Genomic DNA, 20,613 nt, shown 5'->3' on the forward strand with positions numbered 1-20,613 from the left:
TTGCCCTGGGAGCCCTGCTGCGGTCCGGAGGTACCCCGGGGGCTTCCTCCTGGGCGCCCAGCAGCTGTTGTCAGCGTTGACAGAAAGCGTGGAGGGGTCGGGGGGCGTGGGGTGCTGGGGGCGCCTCCGTGCCGTTGTTCCCCCAGTCCCTCGCTGGACCCCTAAAGCGCCGTAAGCAGTGTTCAGGCAAGTCTACGGAGCCCCAAGGAGCAGCCGTCCCGGAAGGCGCGGTCCAGGAGGGAGTTGGTGTTTTCAGTGGTGCCTGCGAGAGCCCAGGCTGTCCGCACACCGACCCAAACAAAAGCCCTGGCGTCCCGAGCCTCGGGCGGCCTCACAGATCCGCCGTCCCCGGCGCTCCTGCCTCTGGAGGCTCACGATGGAGGCCACAACGTGTGCGCTGCCGCCGTCGCCGCCACTTTGTGCAAAATGTGCTGTCAGAGGCGGCCTGCTGCTCTAGAGTGCTCTGAGCAGTGTGTGTGTGCGTGTGCGTGCGTGTGTGTGTGTGTGTGTGTGTGTGTGTGTTACACGCAAGGCGGGGGGGGGGGGAAGGCCATCTAATGCATACTTGATTTTGGTAATCTCCAAAGACAATTGCAACAGTTAGAGAAAGACTCCGCCGAAAGCCGGAGCGTCTTAGTTCACTGCGGGAAGCTTGGATCCTTGCTGCGTCCGAGCCGGTACACAATGAGAGGGAAGAGCCCGGCTGCGCCTGTGGAGACAACCGATTCATTCTTTGGAGGTTGGAGGGGGAAAGTTGATTAAAGTCTCCGGGGTCTTGGGCCTCACTTTTAACATGCATCTCTTGAGGGGGTGCTGGAGTCCCTGGATTCTGCCTTCCCCCACTCCCTGCCCAAACCGGTGCAGATAAATAGGTTTCTGCTCTTTTATCATGCATCTTTGATTTTTTAAGTTCGCGCTGTGCTTTGGAAAAGAAAAGACTTTGGGTTATTTAGCAGTTGAGGGGCAAAGATCTATTCAGTACTTAGACTATGGCTGTAGAATTAACTTTGACTAAAATCTAGCTCATAGTTTTCGTGGTAGGAACACACTCTGGAAAGGAAGTTAAAGTTGTGTGTGAATTTTGATTTCTTAGAGTTGAGTTTGAGAACCACATTTTCTGAGAAATATTCTGAAATTGATCCCCTAGTGTGGTTGTGGTAATCTAGAGGCCCCTCCGGGTAAATACAGTTCCTAATTGTAATTAAGATGTACATCAGCAGGGAGTGCACCTTCCTGATGAAAAATACTAATGAAATGTAAACAGCTTGGTCTCTTGGATGTTTGGTTCCTTCAGGGACGCCAAACATCTGGCCCCACACCTGGGTCAGAAGTAAAAACTGGGCCATGCTGCCTAACCCGCGGAAACATCCTTCTTATGTCAAGTTGCCCAGCAAATTGAGGTGAAGATAATCAGGGAAGGGCTCTTAGCTTGGGTCCTTGTTTAATTTGGTTATATCCTCTCAACTTCTTTTACTTCTACATAATCTTTCAACAGTGGTTGCTTTTGGATCATGGGGGTAGGAGGGGGGAGGAGCGGACCTTTCTTTGGTCACCTGCCTTTAAGTAAACGTCCATGCAGTGATTTTGCTGCGTGTAAGACAATTTTATTATCAGCCCTCAGCCAAATTTTCTTGTCTAACTGTATACAGGCTTTAAAAATTAAAAGAAAAAAAAAAGAGTATTGCCTATTCCAAACTCTTCAATAGTGAGCTCAAATCTGTTATTTTTGTCTTATTTGTCATCGTATACATCCCTTTCCATTTTTGTGAATGCTTTTTTTCTCTGGGGACAAGTCTTCCAGGGGAACTCGGGTTTACTTTCTTGTCTGATTCAGGATTCTTAAGGTAATCCAACCACTGGCTCAAGAAATGAGCTTAAGGGGAGACAGCTTTCAGTTACTTATTAAAAAAAATGCTCAGTATTTCTCCCATTATTTTTTAATTTTGTTAGCCAGGAGGAGCAAACCTTTATATTTACTTTTTCTGGCCTACTCATTGTTGATCTCCTCACCTACCTCCTTCTTACCTAGGACTAAACCTTCCTGGGAAGCTGAAGCCATTAATACTGTGTACTCAGCACTTAGGGCCTTCAGAACCCATTTTGCCTTTCTCAGAATCCTGTAGATTATGTGGTTTGCCTCTTAGAGTCAGAGGGAGGTGGCCAGCTACCGTGTTTGCTCTCATTTCATAAACCTTCCAAACCTTCCAATGCCATTTTAATACCTGTCTGTCCTGTCTACTTTTAGAATAGGAGTCTCTTGAGGGCAGTAAGACTGTCAGCTTTCCTGTGAAAACACTGAAAGCCAAGTCAGCTAGCCCCAACTTTATTGGAGATGCCTGAAAATCCTCCCTGGTGGTGGGGGGGGGGGCACACAGTGGCCCAGTGGACAAAGGGTGTGGTCAAGCTGTGTCTGGCTGTGTGTTGGAAATGTTTAATCCTCTATATTGGTTCAGCATACCTGGGAGGCTGTTTTGCTACTCGGATGCTGGTCTTATCTTTCTGATATTTACTTAGGAGTCTTTAAAAACTCAGCTTTGGTCTGTATTTTCCTTTCTCGCTCTCCTGCTTGGTGAGCCCAGCCTTCAAATTAGACTTTAAAGTTTCTAAATGGTGTGTCACTTGCATCCATTAGTATCCATTTTGGCTGTGGTTTGATGGAGATCACATACCCCATTTTGAAAATTTTTGAAAAGTTTGCACAGCATTTATGTAGAATGGAATGCTTTGTAGCCTATGTGTATATTGATGTAAATGTATATCTACATATAAATGACATGCATGTATGCATCTATGTAGTAAGTAGTCCATAGATTTTTATTGAATGGAGAATAACTTTTTTGGTTGCATGTAAAACTGTGGTGTCATATTTGCTCTTCTTAGTAAAAATGTAATATGACATACTTTCAAGGACTTTTTTCTTTTCTTGCCCCATCATTTAGTTTGAATGGAGTATAGTAGAAGTTAACAGTAGAACTTAGTGGTTATGAGCCTAGGCCTTGGAGTTTAAGAGTCATGGGTTTGAATCTTTTCTCTGCTTGTTGACTGGTTTTTCTGAACCAGTAAGTATTAAGAGATTTAAAATGAAACCCTGTGTGTGAAGTACTAGAGAAGAGCACCCATTTGAGAGGTCTTAAGTTGGGGTACCTGAAACCAAGAATAGGCAACCCCCCAGAAATAATATACAAAAAATAATTGCGTATTTTTGGTTGTATGTTTCTAGCTATAATCTGATATTCTGAGAAAACAGCAATCCCCCAAAGATGGGAACCATTGTTTTGTGGAGTGTTTGATGCCTGGGGTAATAAGTTGCCTTCCTGGGTAGGTTGTAGGGGCTTGAGGGTTGGTGGTGGATCCTGGGCCCGAGACCAGATCTGCAGAGTTCGTGGAGTCTCCTCACTTTTGCGGTTTCCCTTCCACCAGGCCAGGTGTCATTGGGTTTAGGAGAAACTAAAGAATGGTGCCAAGTCCTTTGACCTCAAGTAAGTATGTATTTCCTTGAAAACAAGCATTCTGAAATGCCTCTGTTTATACAATTCATTTAATAAACACTTGGGTAATCCTTATAATGGGCCAGTGACTATTCTGAGCAATTTGCCAATATTAGCTCACTGCCTCCTCACCACAAATCTATGAGGGGACTGGCATAATTAGCTCATTTTAATTTAGACACAGAGAGGTTAAGTGACTTTCTTCAGGTCACATGGCTAGGAAGTGGCTACTGAGCTTCCAAACCAATCCCTGAGTTCTTGCTCTTCTCTGCTGCCCTAGACAATCTGTCCTGGTTGAAGTCTTAGAATTTACACTACGTATGGGCCAAAGGTGCCAATTCCCCATGTTTTCCAAGAGCAATGGGATGTTTTCTTAGCTCTATCTAGAGGTTACAAGAAATGATTGGAGACAGTCAACTTCAATTTTTCTTTCTGTGCTGGGGTTCCCTGAGCCAGTAGTTCTGCTGCAACTCAGGGATAGACCAGAAGGTTCTTTGGTGGTCTGCACCTCTGATCAGGAGGAATTATGCTGTTGTACTGAACTATAACTTTGATGCGGTTTGAGGAGTGTGTCTGGCAGTTTCTTCCAACCAGCGATGAGATATGTTTTGATGAAGTGCCTTTGTATTTGCATCTTGGTGTACAACTGGGGTTGTAGGCTGAGCAGAATGATTTATTGGAGTTCTCTTTAGTGGAAGAGCTGGCTTGCCAGCTCCAAGGTCCCTATGTAGACCAGACCCTGGCAAATCCAGCCCCAGCTAGGAAAACACTCGAGTCTCTGAGACCTCCTTTTCAAAGAGAAGGGCCTCAAGCTGGCCTTCCTAATTCCCCTGCGGTGTGACAGGAGAAACTGTTGTGTAGACCCACGAAGAGAAAGGAATAGTCTTCTAGGAGTCTGAGAAGGCCCTCTGGAGTTGAGGGGGAGGGGATGGCAGGGGGTGGGGTGGGGAAAACTCTTCGAAATCCTTAACTAAATGCAGCTGCTTGTTACACGGAGCCTGACTTGCATGCCAGGAATATCTAAAAAGCTAACGAATACAAAATAAAAATAAACAGCAGTAAAAAGGCTCTCTCTTTGTTGCAGTAAGCTCGGTTGGGGTTTTCAGTTTGTTTAGGAATGGGATAATTGTGGCATCCACTTTATTTTGGTAAGGCAGTGAAACGTGGATTGATGTTATGTCATTGGGATGCTCCCACCACCTGAACTTCTTCCTTCACACCTCCCCCTCCGAGCGCCCAGGCACGGACGTCCACCGGCCCGCGTCGCAAACTGTTGCCCCTGAGTGAATTACACGGGAAGAGGGCAGATAATTTAATGGGATAATCTTGGCAGGGCCAGCAAATTTCACACCCCATCTCTCACTAATAGAGAGGCAGGAGAAGGCTACAACATCCTCAGATGAAAAGGTTGTATAAAAAGGCTCTGCTTAACAGTAACTGTCTGTCCATAAATAAGGTTCTGTAGAGTTTTGATCCAAAAGCTGTTATTAAATACTGATAAGCCAAGCCTCATAATGTTTGGCCTCTTTACATTTCCTTTTTTCTCCTTCTCTCCATAGAATCATAGATTTTTTTTTTTTTTTAAGAGGGGGAAGGGACCTTAAAAGATCAACCAGTTCAAGCTGTTTATTTTCTATAGTATTGCTATGCAGAAAGGATCTTCGTTTATGGCCATTTAAAGAGGTAATGTGGAATAACAGAAATGGATTGGGATTTAGACCATGACAGACTAGGGTTTGAACGGGGGGGCTTGGCTACTTGCTGGCTATGTGGACTTGGGCAAAGTTCTTTGAACTTCTGAGCCTCAGTTTCCTTCTCTGCAAGATGGGGTAACAGTACTGTCTGACTTACCTTTTTTTTTTTTTTTTTTGTGAGAATTAAAGGGGACAATGAACATAGGACACCTAGCGCGGTATCACGGACCTAGTAAACCCACAGTGTGCTCGTTACTGTCAGTGTCGGGAGCTTGACTGGAAAAATCACAAAATTTGCCCTCAAAACAATGATCGTTTTTCTGTAAGGTATGAACCAAGACTCAGAGAGCAGCAGTTCTTACAATATTTTAAGACACGTGAGTATTTTGTTTTAAGGGAGCTTGTAGGCCCTCTAGAACGAAGCAATACTCAGGCCAGTGCTGGGGACCCGGATGGGAGATTCCACAGGGCCGTTTTGCAAGCCTTAAAACAAAGGCTTTTTTCAGAACAGCAAGCTCATTGGGGAAGAGCAACCCCTCCCTGGTGCTTGGTGTAATTCCAGAATCCTGCAATGGGGAATGTTACATTTCAGGGACCTCCACTTGTAATCTGACCGTCTGTAGCTCCAATATCCAAATAATCTTGCTGAGCACAACTTAAAAGAGAAGGATAATGGCCGGAGGAAAGAATCCTGAGGTGCTCTGTTAGCCATTTAAAATTTCTGAGTACAAAAAAAAAGTTCACGTTACCCAAAAAGAGAAGAGTAATGAAGTGTGGGAAGCGGGAGGGGAGATAAAAAGAACTTCTAAAGACCAGGGCACAGTTTGTGTTTTCTATTTTTATTTTTATTTTTTAAATTTTTAAAAAATATTTATTTATTTATTTGAAAGAGAACACACGTAGGCAGAGGCAGGCAGAGAGAGAGAGAGAGAGAGAGAGAGAGAGAGAGAGGCTCGATGTGGGGCTAGATCCCAGGACCCTGGGATCACGAGCCGAGCCGAAGGCAGAGGCTTCAACCCACTGAGCCACCCAGGCACCCCTCTATTTTTATTTTTTAACAGTAAACCTAGTCATTCAATGCATTGCCACTAACATTTATTATATATTTTAGACAAATATGGTGTTGGTGCCCAGGAATATAATATTACCCTCGCCCTCCAGAAGAGATGGAGGAGGGAAATTCTCAGTTTTTGAAGAACCTATTATGTGCCAGGCCTAGTTCTTTACGGATATCAAGTTTCTATGTCCCAGCAGCCCTTTATGCTTGGACCTCTGACCCCATTTTACAGATAAGGAAATTGAGTCTCAGGCCATGTCTTGGTGAACCTCTCACAAACTATTAGTTGGTATGTGTCATTTGAACGTAGATGTTTGGAACAGATTTTTTTGACTCTCAAGTGTATGTTATTTCCACTGTCTTTGGAGTATAATTGGGGAGACTGGATGAACAGACATGTACCTCCCTATGCCAACTACCTCTCCCATGAGTGAATTACAGGAAAGTGCTATGGGAACACAGGGTTAGAAGACATCAGTGCTCACCCAGGGGACTGGAGAGAGAATGTTAGCGTCCTTCACAGGCTTGTTGAGAGGATGCAGTGGGGTGTGATGCGTGGAAAATGCCTAGCCCCTTGCCGCACACATAGTGAGTGCTCAGTGATAGTCCTGCTGTAGTTACATAGCTGGAGAAAGGCCCCGCCATGATTTATCTGCCTCAAAAGCCTGGGCTCTTAATTTTTCCACAGTATTCCTTTTCAGCAGACATGGATTTGGAAGAATAAATAGCCGTGTAGTCCGTAAATGGAAAAGATGACACTATAGCAGTGTCTCTGGTATTTTTCCCACCTATCCTAATCCAGATTTTTGGACTCAGCTCTGCTTTGTGTGGGGAAGGGGATTTGCACAGGTGTGAATTTGGAGAGAATCACAATGCCTAATCAGGAAGTGTGACATTCCTAGAGCTCTGGCTGGGATCAATCATGTTTTCCACTCATTCACTGAATGTACATCATTTTTTTTTAAAAGATTTTATTTATTTATTTGAGCGAGAAAATGCCAGTGCCAGTGAGAAAGCAGGAGCAGAGGCGGGGTGGGGGTGTAGTGGGCAGAGGGAGAAGGAGAAGCAGACTCCCCACTGAGCAGGGAGCCTGACCACACAGGGTTAGATTCCAGGATCACAGGGTCCTGACCTGAGCCGGAGGCAGATGCTTAAGAGACTGAGCCACCCAGACATCTCTGGTCTTATATTTTCTATGCACTTACTGTGAGCCAAATATTTTGCTAGTCACTAGGACTAAGGGTGAATAAGGCTAGGTCCTTGCCTTGGAGGGTTTTTCAAATGGCAGATCTCCAGTAGAGATTGCTAGCTGATCAGAAAATCTGTTTCCATATCTTCTCAGTAACTTGGTTAAGATTACACTTCCCAGTTCCCTGTAGTTAAGTGAGGCCATGTGACAAAATATTAGCTAATGGAATGAAGCAAAGAGTGTCACTTACAAGGGACACTTAACGGCTTGGTCCTTAAAAAACATCCCAGGCAGGATCGCTATGATTCTGAACATGGTAACCGAGAAGTCATCTGTTGAAGACATCCCAAGTTAGAAACAGCCTGGAACCCTCCCTTCATCATGGCACTGTGGAAGCCACCTGCCTGTCTATACTTGTTCAGGTTTTATGTGAGCAAGAAAAAAACTAATATGGTAGTAAAGGCTGAGATTTCAGAGTTTTATCAATAATAGCTTCTAATGTTACCTTAACTAACATTATAGAACTGAATATATATATACACATATATACATGTATATATGTATACATATGTATATATATACACATACACATGCACATATCCTTATCCATCTATCCATCCCACAGTGTAGCAGTCAGGACCCCCGTTTCTAGACAGAATGTAACAGGAAATTTCAGAGTGCATTACATTAACAAAATGAGTATTGTTTCAGGAAACTTTAGCTTCGGTTGTGCTTCTGCTGATTTGGGTTATTATTTGGTTCACGCTCAAAGCTTGAAAGCCCCTGGTCTGGTAGAGGCAAACCAGGCAACAGCTGTGTACAACGGAGTGCGGTGGTTATGACAATGATGGTTAAGTCCCTGTGCCACAGGGTCTCCATGAAGGAAGTGCCTAGGAAGCAGAGATGGCAAAATGGGTTCATTTTTCCAGCCAGTTGGTATTGGCTGCCTGCAGTGCAGTGTTGAGAAGGATTCCGAGCTTTCTTCCAGGATCTCTGGGAGGGAATGCTCTGACCTGGTAGCAACATTTGCCATGGGTTTGGTGGGGAGGAGGAAGGGCTTAGACCTAGCTGGCATCTGACCAGTTCACATGGATTCTGGGCTCCTTCCAGTGATTTAAACCCCTTCCCAAATTATTTATGGCACATATACGAGGTTTCTAGCACTGGGCTAAGCACTGTGGGGAAGGTAGGAGCACTATGACTAGCCCTTGGGGAGTTCACCTTTTAGGGGCAATAAAATAGGCACTTGTGAAATAATTATACCCCCAGTGAGTACAGAGTTGGCAATTATAGAAGCAGAATGCTGAGGAGCGAGAGGGCTTTTGGGAAGAAGTGGAATGTGATGTGAGCCTTGAAGGATGGGGAGGATTAAGATGGGGACAGGAGAAGAGGAGCTAGACATTCTGTAGCTGCCCTGGTGTCCACGGACCTGCCGAGCAGGGCAGGTGTCCTGAGTTCCGAGCAGCTGTCCTGGGTTCTTAAACTGGGCTTCACCCTGGCCTGAGGCTAGTGTCCATGGGATGGACGGAGAGTAACAGAGAAAAAGAGGACCCTAAATGGTGCCTGTTATGCTTTTTGCATATGAAGGAGGGTGGGTGGGGGAGCAAGGTTTCACTGGGAGCATGAGGACGTACCTTTCTCTCCAGAAGAGTATCCTGGAGAGTTAAAAATGACGTCCATTTCAGGGCTGCTTGACAAAGGTATAGGATGTCTGCTGTAGCAGTTTCGTTTTATAGTGCGGGCTAGTAAATCCCTGTCCACATTTTGCCTCCTTGATGAGAATCATAATAGTATTCTAATGATTAACACATCCAGCATCCTCTCTGCCAAAGAGCCATTTTAAGTAGTTTAAGTACTTTAACTCCCACAGTCTTCGGGGAACCCTATGAGGGAGGCATGAATTATTATCCCCATTTTCGAGATAAGAAAACCGAGGTCCAGAGAAGGTAAGTAACCTGCTCTAAGTCACACAGCAAGTGAAGTGAGAGAACCAGAATCTGAACCTGGTAATTCTGAGCCCAGGGCTTTGTCCTTCCTTGAGCATTATGCCATACCACATGCAGCTCAGCATTTTTTAAAAAATCTGTCTGATGATTCAAATTCCCTGTAAGATCCCAGCCAAATAGTGGAGTCAAAATAATTATAATGAAATCCTCTATTTGTATAGGGTTTTGTAGCTTACAAAATTATTTCATGTATAATATTGTCATTAATTTTCCAAATAATCCAATAAAATGGGATTTCTTTCTTTCTGTTTCTCTCTTCCTTTCAAAATTAGGCATGTGTGGTTGGTTGGCAGCTCACCTAAGGTCACTGTAGCTGATGGAAGCTGCTGGAAACCCAGCCTCTTTGACTTCAGGCCCATAGTGCTTTCAGTTCTAAAAGACTACTTGTGTTTGGGATTCGTGACTCCAAGAAACTAATCCATGTCTACTTTCACTAGCAGACGAATTTACCTGATTCCCCTTAAATGAGCTATTTTTTTTTTTTTCCAGAAATGTTTGTGAGGCATTTGTAGATGGCACCTGGAGCTAGGATTCCTGTAACCTAAGGAAAGTCACTTGCAAACAGACTGAGAGAACTTACTTACAGACAAGGAATGAATGTCCTGAGTAGTTGGTGGTTGTGGCAGGGGGAAGAGCCACTGGGGAAAGGGCGTTGGCATCAGGAGGTCTTGGTGTGAAACTAGGTTCACTGCTTCCCTGCCAGCAAATGCCCTGAGCTCTCTGAGACTCACTTTCCTCACCTGCACAATGGGAGGTCCAATGATGCTTATGGTGCTTGACAGGGTGGTGGTGGGGATCGTGGGGAGCTCATGCAGTTCCTGGGACAGGTTCCGTGTGTGCTCACTTATTCCTCTGACATAAATGGAGACCAGCAAGAGGGTACTTCCTCCTTTGAGCTTTTCCCAGGATGTGGTGGGGAAAAATTGCTGAAACTTAGCATCTTCTTGGCCTTTATTTTATAATATAATCAATTTTATAACAAAATCATGCAGACCTTCCTAGCACTTGGAACTTTTAGGTTAAATTATATTAATATTTGTCAAGGACATGACTTTCTTATGCTCTGTGATGGTTAAACACCCTAAGGTAAAGTCAGATCCTGTTGCCCGAAATCCCAGATTTCCTTGAAAGACTCCTATCTGTTTTTCGTGGAGAACTGCCCCTATTTCTTGATGGGTTTGAGGGTACATTAAAGCAATTTATTGTACTTTTTCTCCATAAGAGAGATTATGTCCTCACTCTTGGATTTCACTCCAGCTTGGGTACTTAATAGTTTTTACATAATTTTCATACTCCCTGCAGAGTCTTGGTTGTTTTTCTTTTCGTCACCTGAACTTTTGGTGTGATGAAAGCTACGGATTCCTCTGGAAGGCATGCCTTAAGAAAGCAATGCTTAATTTAGTCGCGGCTGTTTACCCCCTCCCTTCAAAGAACTTCCAGTCCCAAATGTTGCCTGTTTGAGAGGAGCTGTGTAGACTGCTGGCAACAAGAAGCAACATTTTTTGATGATGTTCTGAGTGTGCTGGTGAGTTACCCTCTCTGTGCTGCTCTCAGCCCTCTGCCCACTCACATCTGGTGTTCTTAAACTGAAGAATCAAGTGCTTTGCCTGTGGCCAGAGAATTTTCAGAGAGTCTCAATGGGCTGGAGGGGTGGGGAGGAGGATTCTTCCAGGGAACACCTGATAAAGGTAATTTCTCCTCCCTACTGAGCAGGGGAGGAACAGAGCAGAGCATGCCCAGTTTGTTCTACCCAATTTATCAATGAGTCACTGTATTATACTAAGCAAGCTCCTGCAAGCTAGTAAAGGGGCAGAGACAGCCCAGCACTTAGCATGAATTTGTTTCCCTCCCCAACAAGTAGCACTGAGTGTGGGGAGGAAAGCATTCCCCCTTACACTGGTTTACAACTTGATTTTTTTTTTTTAAGGGGTAATTGCCAGATTTCATGGTTGTGTTGAGGTTAAAACTATATACATAGATGAGATGGTCAAAATTTTTATAAATAACTCTCCCACATCTTTACCTCAGGTTTAGAAAGCTTCTCAACCAACCCAGGACGTTGGTGAAAGTGGCTTTTTCCCCCAGACTCCTAGAATCAAATCAACACGACAGCTGGTCTCCCTGCTTAGTGTGGGATCAGGGGAGCAAAGGAAAGAAGGGACCCAAGAGGCAAAGCCCCTTCATCTGTCGAGTGATGTGTCCTGTGTAAACTACCAAGAAGTCACTGGCAATTCTATTTGGTTAAATATTTATTTAGCAACTAATGTGGATGCCGAAGAAATAGATGGGCAACATCCCCTTCCATAGGACATTCGTTGTTTTTGTTAGGGAGGCAAGTTGGAGACCCCCAAATGGTATGAGAATAACACTGAATCAAAGCTCACTGCTCTGACCTTTGCTTAGGGCTCTTCTATCTTGCAGCTTCTAGAAACTGGGTACTCTAGTGCCTGTCCCAGCTCGCTGGCACAGCAGGGTCATGCTGGTTTCTCTCCCCATCTCTCTTTCCTGAAATCTTATTCTTCAACGCCCTGTCTCTCACACTCAAGAATTCACCTTCCGCCCTTCCTTGCCCTCTGTGCCCCCACATGCAGCCAGTATTTCCAGAGAGGCCGCCTAAGCCACACTCACTTATTCTGATTCAGCCTCACACCTAGATTTTAATCTTCATAATCATAGTCACTGTCATTTATTGAGCATCTACAATGACGCCTACATCTGGCAAGACATTTTGTATTTTGTAGCAGAATCCTGTTATTTTGTCTCTCTAGAATTGTTGCCCCCACCCCTCACTGCTTCCTTCTGCTCCTTTATCAGTTGGGAAAAGAAACTGCGCCTGCCTTTCCTCCAGGGTTGTTATGGGGAGAGCGCCAATCGTAACCTCTGACCCCTACCCTCACTGTGCTGGGGTAACCGTAGTCCATTCCTGGGACTTAGGGGTGGTCCTCCTGGGGCAGGGAAGCTGGGAGATGGCCTTGGCCACGTCTCTGCCCTGGAAAGAAGATTGTGTGAGGGAGAGAATGACTTGATATCCTGGGCAGACATTGTTGAAAGGCCCGCCAGTGGCCCAGTGTCATCTCCACATCTCTGAGCTATTCTGTTCAGAGCCCGGAGACTCTGCTTTGGGTGAAGTGACCGTGCCCCGACCATACACACAATTTACCTCACTAATGATCACAACAAAATGAAATGATGTGATTATGATGTGATGCTGAAGGAAGCATTTTTAGTGCTTTTTCTTATGAGAAAATACACGTTCAATAAAGATAAAATCACAAATGTAGTATGAAAACAAAAATCACTAACAATCCTACTATTCAGAGAGCATCTCTGATCATCTTTCCTATACATGATTCTATTTCTGTTCATAAAATAAGCCACACTTTTATTCCCAAGAGAAAATAGAGGCTCAGAGATGTTAAATAACTTCTCCGCTGTCATCTAACCAGCCACTTTCCTTTCCATTCACTTCTTTGTGAGCAGGGACTCAATCTTAGTTAACTGCTGTCTGGTCCAGCACATTCCACTCGGTTTGAAATCACCAAGTATGTGTTGAGCGAATGCTGAATTAGTGTGATTGTGTGTCACAAGGAAGCTGCATACATTGTTGTGTAGATCAAGGAGAGAAGTGTGCATTGTTCAGAATTACCGGGAGGGTCTTCTGAAGGAGGTGGAGATGGCCAAGCCATACTAATTTGTTTCTCTCCAATATGCAGTGTCCGAGTGGTCAAAGCTGGAGAGGAGGGACACCTGAGTGCCTCCTGCTGTCAGAATTGGGCACTGCCCAGGACTTAATGAGTGTGTGGGAGCTTTTCTGAAAATGCAAAAGCGACTAAGTGAAAAGGTGTGGGTGTGGACTTGGCAAAGAGGGCTGGAGGAAGAGATACATAGTATCCAGAAGGAAATGCACAGGGGCAGGGGCAGGGAATCAAGTCCTAAAGGGATCAAGGAGGGGGAGTGAGAGGATGGGTGCATGACCAAAATAGTACCAAGGATACCATGACAGGACTTTCCTGCTTGTCATTCTGCCTTCCCCTACTCTTTGGTCTCATCTGGCACCTTTGTATGTGGCGGCTTTCCCATGGGCTGTCCCCTGCCACAGAAATGTCCTTTCTCAACCTATCAGCTACTAGTCCTGCTCTGGCTTCATTGTCCTTTTCCTGACTAGCCAGACTCCATTGGGTTCCCACTTCCTCTTCATTGTAGTTTGTAATTAAGTATTTATTTGTGCATCTATGATCTTTTTTTAAAATATTTGTTTTAAAAAAAGTTTTCCTTTTTTAAGAGAGAAAGAGTGAGAGAGAGCATGAGAGGGGAGAAGGTCAGAGGGAGAAGCAGACTCCCCACAGAGCTGGGGACCCTATGCAAGACTTGATCCTGCTACTCTGGCATCATGACCTGAACTGAAGGCAGTTGCCCAACCAACTGAACCACCCAGGTGCCCCATCTATGATCTTTTCTATCACTGGCTTGGATGCTCCTTAGAGTGGGGTCCGAGTCTGGATCACAGCTGATAACGGTTGCCTGGTGGCCCGCTGAATGGGCTCTACTTACTTTTCCCCAGTTTTGGTCTTACTTCCTAGAGCCTGGGATACTTCCAGCTTGCTCTGCCATTACTGTCTGGCCGTTTAAAACTGCATCTTTGAACAACTGAAAATCTCAAGGCTATCTCTTCCAAAAGATGAGGAATTCAACCCCGTAAAAAGTCAATCTGGACTCAATTAAACCTGCTGTGGGCTCTGTTTGCAGGGGAGCAGTGGGTAGCTCGAGAACAGGGCTGTTTTCCCAAGATGAAAAATCTGTGATAACTCTTGAGTTCTGCTGCTATAAATTAGGGTCACTCTGCCCTTAATTGGCAACAAATTAAAATTCTCCCTTACAGTCCTCCTCTTTCTCTTCTTTCCTGTACAGTATGTTTGAAAGAAGGTGTGGAAGATCTTGGCCCCTTGCCACAGGGGAGAGGGCACCGTGGCTGAGCCTACAGGCAGGTCTGGGCTGTGAGGGCCACCGAGGAGAGGGGGTGGTGAGTGATTCTTCCCGCCCTGACAACCCTTCTCCTCCCTCCTTTGGTCCTCCTGCTCGTCCCTCCCCTTTCTTTCTTCAGGAATTTTGAAAGGTCTCATTACTAGGGAAATATCCCCTGGGGAACTCTTACTCTCTCTTCTTTCGCTTAATAAGCAGAGGGGAAAAAATTCTCTAAGTTTTGAACTTGCAAGCAATCTGGAGGCAAATATGGCCAGAAAGGCCTGGGAGTCTTTGCATTTCAAATCCCCTGAACCATCAATTTCAGGCTGGGCCACCTTTTCTTCATAAAGGGAAGAGGAAAGGGAGTTTAACAAAGTGGGTTTCTTGGCTGCCAAGGCCGTGGTGGGGGAGAAGAAGGGCTGGGGCTGTGTCAGTTTTTGCCCTCCCAGTGTTACTTGGGAGGGTAGTTGGTCGGTATATGTACTGAGTAAGGCTTCCCAGGGGCTAGGTACTGGGCTGGGGCTACCCGCACTTCTGGTGGGAGCATGACTGCTGAACAGTCAGGATATGGGCAGATTCTGAATGCGTGGCGGGTGGGCAGCTAATCAGGGCTTGCAGTTGACTGACTGAGAGGGAATCAGGAACGGTGTCTTGGGGAGGCTTCCCCGAGAGCAGGAGTCTGGAAGGTCCCCAACCCATAATGCATTTTTTATACAATTGATCCTAACGAATGCGTTGATTTTGACAAATGAGTTAGCAAGAACCTGCTGTCTGTAATGTTTGGTGCTCGACTAAGTGATAAGAAGCATTTCTCAGTCCCCTCTCTGTAAACCAGTCCTTCTCAGGGAACCTCAGCTGCTCTTCCAGGACCAAAACAACTCAGAGGGAGGCCGAGACCCTTCCATCTGAGTGCTGGAGGCTGGGGTCGGGTTCAGAACCCAAGCCAGGCCTCTCCCTTTCCAGGAAGTTGTCCTGCTTTGGGTTATGGTGTCTCATTTCTTCCTCTCTGTGGTGGGGATTATACTCCTTCCCTGAAGATTATGGAAGATTAAAGGAGATGAAGGATGTGAAAACACCTGGTAAACTTTCAGATCTTATCTGAGATCCAAGGGTCAGATAGCAAGCAAGAGTTTGTCTCCATTTCTTGGTGAATGGACCCATGGGGCTTCCTTTATTCACTCCACAAATATTTATGGGCCTGACACTGTTCTAGATGTGGGGGTGAAGCAGGAAACACAACGAAACCCCTGCTCCTGGAGAAGTCTAAAAATGGAGAAATATATGTTCTATCAGGTCACAGTAAGCGCTGAGGAAATGGAAGCTGGCGGGAGAACTTGTGAGGAGGGGACTGGTCGGGCGGGGCGGATGCCATTTTGTGGAGTGGCAGGGAAGACCCTGGGATAAAGTGACTCTGGAGCCCAGACCTGCGCTAAAAGGCGTGAGCACCGTGGCTGTGGGTGGTGAGGGGAGCCCTCCAGCAAGGTCCACCGAGTACAAAAGCCTGGAAGTGGGAGTGGGTTCTCAGCTAACCGTGCAACAGCAACTGTCTCTTGCCACTAGGAACGTTTGTCCAGTGCTTACCTGTATGTCAGGTGGTAGGCAAGCCTCCTTTCACAGTCGCATCAGGGAGGCTGGATTATTATTATACCCGTTTCATAGATAATGAGATTCAGATAGCACCAGCAACAAGCTAAGCGCTCAGACTATTGCGGGAGAGGCAGCAGTGTGTGTGGGAGACAGCCCTGCACAAAGGGAAGAATGCATGGTTTGGAGAGAACAAACTCTGGGTTTGGTTCATTCACCTGCTGTGTAATCTTGGGCAAGGTGCTTAACCTCTCTGGGTCTCAGTTTCCTAGTTTGTAAAATGAGCTAATAAAATCTCAGAGAATTGTTACGGATATTATGGAGTGAGAAATTAGGTCAAAGGATGCTGCAAACCCCGTACACCACAAAAATGTTACTTTACTACTCCTGCTGCTACACCAGCTCTCCTTCGTATCCTTTTGAAAAGACAGTGAATGAGAGAGAAATGGAAGTTTATAACTTATATAATTTCCTTTGTTCTTTCCTGATGTTTTATTTTTAAAGATTTTATTTATTAGAGAGAGAGGGCCAGAGAGAACATGAACAGAGTGGGAGTCAGGGAGAGGGGGAAGGAGGCTCCCTGCTGAGCAGGGAGTCTGACTTGGGACTAGATCCCAGGACCCTGGGATCATGACCTGAGCCGAAGGCAGACACCCATCTGAAGGAGGCACCCACGTGCGGCTCCTGCTGAGGGTGAATGAGCTATAGTATCCAGTTGAGTTAGAAAGTATTTCTCTGCAAGATCAAAGAACTATGAGGTACAGTTGGTGGTGAGGCTTCTCAGGTTTCTGAGGAAATCGCTTGAGGTCCCAGAACCCCTGGTCCCCTCCCTCTCTCCCTGAAGACCTGGCTCCTTGGAATCCCCAAACCTAGAAGTTTATGGTAGCATAGTCTCTGATTTTGCCTTGTATAGATAGTAGTTGCTCAATAACTTATAAGTAAGTCGCTCTAAATAATTATAGCCTTTCAGATGATTAAATCATTCATTCTCTGCATTTGTCCCAGGGTCCCATGGGATGACTGGCTAAATCTCGGGGATCTGGAGAGATGGGTATTACTACCTGGGACTACAGAATGGGAAAACTGAGGTGATAGGACCTATCTCAAACTGGGGACTTGATGGTGAGCCTTGGTACCCATTTTCATTTGGCTGAGGAATGCTTTGCTTCCACCCCATGATGGGGTATCCTTAAAGTCATTTGTTCATTAACCAACTGAAGACCTGCTCTGTGTCCGGCTCCGTGCTAAGTGCTGGGAATGCAGTGATGGTTGTTCTGGGAACACCCTTTGGAGATGCTCAGCATGTATTATTTAATTTGAATGCTTGCTGCTGCCCTTCCCGAGACCTCCAAAAATGCAGAGATAGTTGCTTCTTCACCATGTGCTGACCACTGGCAGGCATGTGCCCATCTAGCTGGCCCATCGTCTGGTGCCAGTGACCTGAGTCATGCAGCCGCATTTTGCTTCCCCAGCGCTCCAGTGGCTTTCTGTGATAAACTCCATCTTGGCTGGGATGCCGCCCTCCCCTGGGGTTGGGATAACAGCCTCCTGGGGGACCGTGGCTAATCTCAGGAGAAGCAGAGCCCCCAGGGGAAGAATCCTGTCTCTCCTTGTGTGCACCTAGGGTTAGGCCGAGCTGCTGCTAAGGAGAGATGACTGCTGGGAACAGGAAGCAGGGATGACTGCTGGGAATAGGAAGCATGGGGGCGAACCTCCTTTCTGCCCCCAGTGAGGACCTTCCTCACTGTTACCTTTTCTCGCATCTTGAGCCCACTCTCCCCACCCCGCCCGACAAAATGAAATTAGACCAAAATCAAAATACTGGCTCTAGAGCCAGCTAAACCCATTCAATTATCTGAGACCTAAGGCAAACCTCAAAAGCCCAGTTTTCCCATGTATAAAACTTGGGGTGCAAATCATGCCTACCTCATTACCTTTGGGTGAAGATGAACTATGATAATACTCCTGGCCCCTGGGCACACACTGAATGTACACAGTAAGCATCAGTAACTATGAGCTAATAAGATGACCATTTTACAGGTGGGCAGCTTGAGGCCCACATTGGGGTTGATTGGAATTAACTACACAGAGTTCTGGAGGGCTGGAGTCTGGAGTAGAACTCAGCTCTCTTGGACGCCAGCCCTAGGCCACCAATGAGCCAACTTCCTTTTCTCACCGGCGGTGACCCTCTGTGCCCTGCTGCCTGGCCTGGAAACAGAGAAGAGGAGGGACTGGGATAGTTCAGCAGCAGATGTCAGAGGTTGAACATCTCTTCCAGCTAGGGAGAAAGAGCGAGTGAGAGAGAGAGAGCATGAGTGGGCAGAGGGAGAAGCAGACTGAGCTGAGCAGGGAGCCCCATGTGGAGCTCTATCGCGGGACAATGACCTGAGCCCAAGGCAGACCGCCCAACTGACCTGAGCCACCCAGGCTCCTCAAGCCCTACATTTTTTTAAAGACACCTACTGGAGGACGCGGACAGCCAGAAGGGAGAAGTGGAGGGAACACATTCATTCATCGTACATATTAAGAAAAACAGTCCTGAGTATGTACCAGCAGCTCTATTGGGTACCAGGATACCCTGGGACCAGAACATTCTCCCCGTCTTCTAGGGGCTCCTGGACTAGTGGAGCCGGTGGGGCAGTGGGGAGAAGAATGAGGATTTGTTCTGACCTTTGCTGTAAGGGAAATGTGAATGGTGAGCTGTGGCTCTGAGATGTGGCCTTCATGCCGTGGGGCCGCCCTCGTGGGCAGGGCCATCGGCACTCATGGAGCGATGCTCTGAAAGGGGAGCCAGAGCCCTGTGTGCTGGGGAAAAGGAGTCTGGGGGTGGGGGGTTGCTGCCAGGCAGCCAGGCCAGAGCTCCAGGGGGCTGATGGATTACATTCCTCCAGTTAGAAACCGTCAGAAGCCCCGCTGAGCAGGACTCTTTGGCTTTGGAACTTTGCTGATGTTTCCTCTGGCCAGGGGAAAAATTAGTTTCTGATTGAAGTGTCACCTTTCTGTCCTCTTGCTTTCCTGAGTGCTGCAAGAACCAAACCCAGATGATTTGCACTAAACTTGTTAATTTTCACGAAGTGGTAGAATAGAGTAAGAATTTGAAACAGCTGAAATACTGCCCATTTTCTTCCCCGGGAGGTTGTGTTTTCTGACCTTCTTAAGAAAGTTCTTTTGAAAACCTGCCTCTAGGTGATAGTGTGGACCTACTACGTACGTGGGTCCTAGCTAAGTAATGTCATGGAACCAGTTTTCTCGAACTCTTAAGATTGTTGAAATACGGTTCAAAAGCCACAAAAGCCTTTGGGAGCGATTTCTGAAAGGTGGGAGGCTGAGGAAGCCTTTGAAGCTGCCCCAAGTGAACACTTAGACTGTCGAGTGCAGCTCTTTAAGCCCTTTACGTGCCCGAAATGGTCTAGTGCAAAGCGTATTTGGGAACATAAAATCTCCTGCTGTTACAGGGATAAAAACCCTTATCTCCTCCCTAAATATTGATTTAGAGTAATAGCTTGTTTTGAACTTTCTCTCAATAAATTGATTTTTAATTTAGAAAAATACCTCTAGGGAACACTTAGTACGGAGTTCACAGAAAGTTTTGGAGACACAGGTAGGTGATTAGAAGGGTGTCTTTAAAGGAATGAAAAAGGGTGGAAAAAAGGTGAAGGGCATTTCTGTAATCAGAAGACTCCTCTTTCCCCCGATCGCATAATCCATCAGCACATATTATTTTCATATTATTTTTGAGTATCTTTTGTTTTCAAGACCCTGGGCTGGACACTGAGGAAATGATTTGGACACTGAGGAAATGATTTAGCCCCTGTCCTCTGGGGGAGATGTATGTGTGTATTTTTATGTGTGTGTGTGTGTGTGTGTGTGTGTCTTGTCTTTGATGGGAAAGGAAAATACGATTTCTTTTTTCTTTTCAAGAGAAAGGACAGTATCAGGGCATTAGAAGAAAGGGCTCTGGACTAAAAGTCGACCAAACTTGAATTCACCTTCTAGCCCTGCCTCTGACTTGCTGTGTGAGACCAGGCAAGACATTTGCCTTCTTTGATCATCAAGTTTTCTTTTACATACAGCAGTGGGGCTGGATCCCGCTCAGTGGACAAGCAACTTAAGTATCTCTTGAGAGTTTGTGAGAAATGCAGAGTCTAAGGCTCCTCTCCAGAACTACTGGATTAGAATCTGCCTTTTAACAAGATCCTCAGGTGAACTGCATGCAAATTCAAGTTGAATAAGCATTATTTTAAATAACGATTCCTGTTCTAGTACTCTAATGTTCTGTGCTTCTTTCCCCGTATTTTATGATACTCTATGTTTTCCTAGTTGATTGATGTTAAATGTTAAGATGGGAGGGGGGACGATAGGTTTTGCAATAAAAGGCTTCTTCTTCCTTGAAACCATTGGGAACCATTGATATAGGGCATATTAATTAATAATGATACTGATGATTATAACTAACACCTATTGAGAACTTTCTAGACACCAGACACTGTGCCTTACAAGGAAGGACTGTACAAGGAAGGACTGCCAGTCGGTTTATAGATATGGAAACTGAGGTTCAGAGCAGGGATGTGACTTGCTCTGATTCACACCTTGAGGGAGTGATTGGGATCGAGGACTGGCACCCAGGTGTCAT

At 45.8% G+C, this 20,613-nt stretch overlaps 1 protein-coding gene across 1 annotated transcript in view; it reads left to right on the forward strand.

Annotated features, from left to right (window-relative positions):
* ROR1 (receptor tyrosine kinase like orphan receptor 1) overlaps positions 1-20,613 on the forward strand; it is a 410,104-nt gene that overhangs the window by 781 nt on the left and 388,710 nt on the right. The window lies entirely within an intron of this gene.

This window comes from Mustela lutreola, chromosome 10 (genome assembly GCF_030435805.1).
Source record: "Mustela lutreola isolate mMusLut2 chromosome 10, mMusLut2.pri, whole genome shotgun sequence".
In the NCBI taxonomy this organism is placed as follows: Eukaryota; Metazoa; Chordata; class Mammalia; order Carnivora; family Mustelidae; genus Mustela; species Mustela lutreola.